This window comes from Camelus ferus, chromosome X, assembly GCF_009834535.1.
Source record: "Camelus ferus isolate YT-003-E chromosome X, BCGSAC_Cfer_1.0, whole genome shotgun sequence".
Classification (NCBI taxonomy): domain Eukaryota; kingdom Metazoa; phylum Chordata; class Mammalia; order Artiodactyla; family Camelidae; genus Camelus; species Camelus ferus.
Window position 1 is genome coordinate 11,986,004 of NC_045732.1, and position 6,608 is coordinate 11,992,611.

Sequence of the window (6,608 nt, forward strand, 5' to 3'; positions counted from 1 at the left end):
TCCACTGTATAAATACACCACATCTTCTTTATCCAGTCATCTGTTGATGGACATTTAGGCGGCTTCCAGGTCTTGGCTATTGTCAGTAGTGCTGCTATGAACACTGGGGTGCATGTATCTTTTCAAATTAGTGTTTTCATTTTCTTTGGATACATCCCAGATTTGAGACGTCAAGGGAGGAAGGTTCACAGCAGGACACGAAGGTCGAGTCATGAGGTTGCCTGACCATTCAGGTCCCTGTGGTTCCTGAATCCTGACCACCCAGGCAAAGCTTGTCCATCCAGACTCCCGCCCTTCCCGGGCTGTGCCTCAGAATAGAAGACTGCAGGCTGACGGGATGAGGCGAGTCACCAGCAAAAACTGGAAACAAATACTCAATCTTTGTAATTAGGTCACCGCTACTCCATTGGTCGAAGGCCCCCCATTTCTCATCCATTTGGCAGATCTATTGAGCAGAACTGGCACCTAACCACAGCCTCTGCCAGAGACGTCAAAGAAGGGTGAGGTCAGCCTTGAAAATAATTTTCCAAACGCGTTGGCTCTCCAGATTCCTTCAGCGTAGAAAGCTAGAATTCCCTTACGAACAACCTAACTGTGTTTCCTTCTATGAGAAAATGGGAAGAATGTGCCATCTGCTCCAGGCGAGTGAGACACAAAAGGAGACAGAATGAAGACGCCCCTGCTCACAGAGCAGCTGCGGGTTCCTTTCCAAGGTGACCTTCCGATGGCTGGGCAACTGGAGGCTCCTCAGCTCTTCTGAAGTGAGTGTGCCGGTAACCTGAGAAGTTTACAAGAGTTGGTTAAAAAAAACACTTAATGTAGAGATGGCAGTTTTAACTCAGTTGAAATCACTGTCCTCTAATTGCTGGGTTATTCTACCTGAGAGGCTCAACTGTCTGGGTGTGGGTGCAAGTAGAAATTCATATGCTTAGTAGAGACGTTAACTGTCAGTCTTTCATACCTGTCAGCCATCTCTCTGCTCTCTCTAGCAAATCTACCAATTTTTCATCTATATCTATTTATCTGTCCACCTATTTGCCATCTACCATATGCATAAATCTTACATATATCTGTATCTATCCATCCACCTGTCATTTATCTGTTCTCTCTATCTTTCCATCCACCCAACCACCCCATGCATCTATCCTTCCTATCTATCTATCTGTCTTTCTATCTATCCATCCATCCATCCATTTTTCCATCCACCCAACAACCCATGTATCCTAACTATCTATCTATCTATCCATCCATCCATCCATCCACCTATTATTTCTGCCTGCCTATCTATTATCTATCTACCATCTATCAGTCCTATAAATCTTTCATATATCCATATCCACCTACCCATCCATCCACCTGTCATTTATCTGTCTTATCTTTCTATCTATCTATCATCTATCCAGTCAATCATTCACAGATAATACCCTCAATGGTTCTATCAGATTCTCATTTTTCACATGGAAAACCACCTGGGGAGTCATCAGTTACCTTAGGGAGGGGACACAGCTGTCAGAGATGGAGCTGAGATGTGTCCTCTCCTACTTCTGCCATGAATGACGTGTGTCATTCACAAATCAGTTACATTTGACCTCCTCATTGTTACATATATTGTTACACGTATTCATTTTTACATGCAACTATGTTCAAGTCTGTTATTCTGAGGACTATCTGGCAGGAATTCAGTCAGCATTATAAATACCCATTGGGTATTAAATTTTCTTCAACCTTACCATTGCCGTGGAGTGTCCCTTGAATGCATCCTTTAACCAAATCTATTGAATTTGTGGAACAGTCCTCTCCGACAGAGGACAGAAGGTAAATCTCAATTGTGTGAGTTTCTCAAGCACAGAAATTCAAGGGGGTTGGGGGGGGGGGATTCACCATAACGTTGGCTTCTGCGTAAGCCCAGAAGAGCCCATTTAAAGGTCCTTGTACCTTTGAGAGGTTCACCGTCACAGCTTATCCTCATGGCTAAATCTGCTTCTTTATGTTACTGCTAATGTAGTCATTACTGTCTGATGTGTATTAAACTGTTGGACCTCTTACGGATGTAGTTTTAACTCATCTCTCTTAATAGTGTTCACACTCCCTCCAGGAGTCAAGACCCAAAGAAACCGATTTCACCTTGGGAAATAGCCCAGGGGTCACGGCCCTGTTTCCATGGCAGGTAAAAGTAAGTGAAAAACCCTTCACCTCCCCAACAATAAGGATATGAGAACAGCACCATGTATCCTCACAGTATATTCATTTATCTTCATCGAAGGACATTATTCCTGCAAGGAGGCTCTTGTCCTAACGGTGGCTTTAATACATTTTCTCAGATGCATATGATTATTTTGGGAAGATGGTTACAAAGACAAAAAAGGGTTTGTGTTCAGTAATTCCACACAGTAGCTCTGATTCCTTCAAATTACCTTTCGTGTGAGATGCCTCCCTATAGTTTGCAAAAAAAAGACTGCATGGCTCAAATCCAGAAGTTTTATGTGACAATGATGGAAATATAGAATAGAGAGAGAAGAGAGGACCTTATGAAATTTAAATATCTTATTGAAGCGTAGTTAATGTCCAATATTACATAAGTTACAGGTGTACAATAGAGTGAGTCACAGTTTCCAAAGGTTGAATTCCATTTATAGTTATTATAAAATACTGGCTGTATTCGCCATGTTATACAGTACATACTTATAGCTTATTTTATATCTAATAATTTGTACCTGTTACTCCTCTTCGCCTATATTACCCCTCCCCCCTTCCCTCTCCCCACTGCTCAGCATTAATTTGTCCTCTGTACCTGTGAGTCTGCTTCTTTTGTGTTATGTTCACTAGTTGGTTGCATTTTTTTAGATGCCACATATAAGTGATATCACACAGTGTTTGTCTCTCTCTGTCTGACTTACTGCACTGTGCATAACACCCTCCAGGCCCACCCGTGATGCGGAAAGGATTCTCATTTATCAGGAACGTGTTAGCTATGCTGAGGAAAGGCCCCTGCCCCGCCTGCCGTGAGCCCCAAGAGGAGAGTTATTCTCATTCTGTTTCCGTGATGAACCCCTAGGGTTTATGCGTCTGCCCTAACTCAGCCACAGAAAACGTGGGTTTTCCATGCCTTTGCCAGATGATACGACCTTAAAATGCCATTCATTTGGGTCAGACAACCACTGGAGAGATACGATCTTTGGAGAGGATGGTTGGAAGGACCATGGGTCCTGCACAGCACTGGTGTTCCTTCCAACTCACCGTGGACCATTCCAAGAGCTGCATTCTTGGACCGCCTCTACTGTAGTGCCTCTGTGCAGCACTCTGTGGTTCTGTGCCAGGATGTGAACATGAAAATATTTATGCATTTACAGATGGTGTTCCTGGGTTCACTGTAGGGAAGTTATTGAAGACATTTTTAGGCATTAATGACTCAGAGATATGACTGGAACAGCTTTTCTTTTTCTTCCCCAAAGTTGGGAAATGGCTATTTGTATAATATAACAGAAGACATCTCACTTTTTCCCTTGGATGCCAGGAAACTCGTAACTAAATTCTTTTTCAAAGTCTTGTCTTTGTGGTTGAGGGGGACTTTGATTTCAAGTGAAGGGAATTGAGAGGGAGAGTGAATTTTCAAATATTCTGCCTTCTAAAATTTTTATCATTAGATTAAATTTATATATATGTTTTCTTCTTGGAGAATTGCACCCTATATGAAAGTAGGGAGCTATAGGGTATTGAATCCCCGAATACCCATTATGTTGAATATTACCAGCACCTGGGCAATCTTGTTTAATCTATACCGATTCCCCTCCTACGAGCCCAGACTTATCTTGAGGCTAATCCCATGCATCATACCATTGCATTCAGGTTCTGAATTACGTCTTATTTTGCCGTACATGTTCTTAAGCAATAGGCACAATACACGTAAGGGATGTGGTGGGGGAGGGGGGTGGACATGTGCATATTTGCACAAGCTCATCTTTTTTCCCACGACTCTCTCAACCTCTGCAGCCGTGTTAGTGTTTGCACTCACCCTCAGCCTCGAACCAGCCCAAGACCATCCCTTGTTGACAAGTGGATGTCCGGTGGTCTGGCCTGCAATGCTGTGGATGGAGCTTACCTGAAATTGCTCCTTTTCTTGGACCCTGATGGCTTTTTCCGGAAAGAAAGATGCGATTAAAGAGAAAAGAGTATGTCACTGGGCAGAAGACCTCAATAGACATCTCTTCAAAGAAGACGTGCAGACGGCCAACAGGCACATGAAAAGATGCTCAATAATGCCAATTATCAGAGAAGTGGAGTCCAAGCTACAATGAGGTACCACCACACACCAGTCAGAATGGCCATCCTTCAAAAGTCCATAAACTATAAATGCTGGAGAGGGTGTGGAGAAAAGGGAACCCTCCTACACTGCTGGTGGGAATGCACTTTGGTGCAGCCACTACGGAGGACAGTATGGAGGTGCCTTAAAAAACTAAAAATAGACTTGCCATATCACCCAGAAATCCCACTCCTGGGCGTATATCTGGAGGGAACTGTAATTCAAAAAGACACATGCACCCCAAAGTTTATAGCAGCACTATTTACAATAACCAAGACATGTAAACAGCCTAAATGTCCATTGAGAGATGAGCTGATAAAGAAGCTGTGGTATATTTATGCAATGGAATACTACTCAGCCATGAATAATGATAAAATAATGCCATTTGCAGCCACATGGATGGACCTAGAGATCATGTCTAAGTGAAGTAAGCCAGAAAGAGAAAGAAAAATGCCATATGATATCACTTATATGTGGAATCTAAAAAAAAAAAAAAAAAAGACACAAATGAAGTTACTTACAAAACAGAAACAGACTCACAGACACAGCAAACAAACTTATGATTACCAACAGGGAAAGGAGGTGGGAAGGGATAAATGGGGAATTCAAAACTTGCACCTGTTGTGGAGTGATGGAAATGTTAGCTATCCTGATTGTGGCGCTGGTTTCATGGGTGTCTACATCTATCAAAATTCATCAAATTGTACATCTGAAATAGATGTAGTTTACTGTATAGGCATCAAACCACAATAAAGTCATTAAAAAAAATTTTTTTAAGTGTCTCACGATTGGAATATTTGTAAGATGCTCCAGGGGTTGGAGGGCACCCATAATTCTTTCCCACCTGCCTCATATGTGTTGTCCTTCAGGGTTCTGGAAGGAGAACCCATTCTGTCATAGCATGAGATGCCACTCTGCATTTGTGCACCTTGCTTACATCAAGAGGTGAGGTGAGCTGGATGCTTCCAGGTACCTCCCCCCTTGGTCTAGGAACCAAGAAGCTCAAACACGCAAGGGACTGGACTTGCCCTGCCATCTTTTTTCCCTCTTCACCACATGGTGGCTGCTTCCAGGATCACTCCTCCATCTGTTCGGCTCACTTCTTGGAGTCACTGACGCATAAATCACCGACTTAATGCTCTCCGAAATCACACGCGATGCTGTCCTCCGGAATGCGCTTCGGGTTAATGGCTGCTGCCGGGTTTATGTCCTTGCGAAACTGGTATTTACGGGAATCCATTTAGCAATTAGGCTTATCTCAGTTTGTGTGAGCTTGACAGGGAGAACGCACGGTCTGGCCGCATGCAGGGGGAAAAGTAATGGACTGCGTTTTCCAAAAGGAGATGAGTCAGATCCCTGAAAGCTGTGCAAAGCCAGGGCTGTTTGGTGCTGGTTAGAGGGAAAATGGGGACTCTTTAGGTCCACACCCATCACTGGTGTCTACAGGGGTCCATCAAGGGTGGCGTGGGCACTACTGAGGCGGTATGTCCAAAGATGGAAAATCCTTAAAAAAAAAAGAGGCGTAAGGAGATAATGTCTGGGAATCCTACGAGAGACTTCTGCATAAAAAGTGTCCTTGCGATGTCACAGAAAGTAAGCTGAGCAGCAAATTGGTTCGTAAGGTTTTTGCTTAACTTCTAGTCAAGGATGAGTCAGACCATCAGCCATGCCTGATAAGGCAGCGTTATTTAAATACAGCCTGCGATGGATTATTCTGTGTGTCCACTTGGTCAGGCCGCAGGGTCCAGTCTGATCCAACAGTTGAAATGTCCCTGTGAAGATATTTTATGCATGTGATGAACAGCTACATGAGTAGCCTTTGCATAAAGCAGGTGACCTTCCATAATGTGGGTGAGCCTCATGTAATCAGGTAAAGAGCTCAAGAGTGAAAAAAGACTGAGGTCCCCCAAAGAGGAAGGAATTCTGCCTCAGTTTCCAGCTTGCTGCCGTGATGACACCGAACTAAAGACTGCAACATCAACTCTTACCTGAATCTCCAGGCTACTGGACTGCCCTAGGGATTTTGGACTTGCTGGCCCCCAAAATCATGTGAGCCTATCTCTATAGAGAGAGAGATGGATGGATAGATAAATGGATGGATAAGATGGATGGATGGATGGATAGATATAGATGGATAGATAGATAAGATGGATGGATAGATAGATAAGATGGATGGATAGATAGATGGGTGGGTGGGTGGGTGGGTTGACGGATGGATGGATGGATGGGTAGATGGGTAGGTGGATGGATGGATGGATGGAAGTATAGATAGCTAGATTGGATGGATAGATAATATGTTGATAGATGA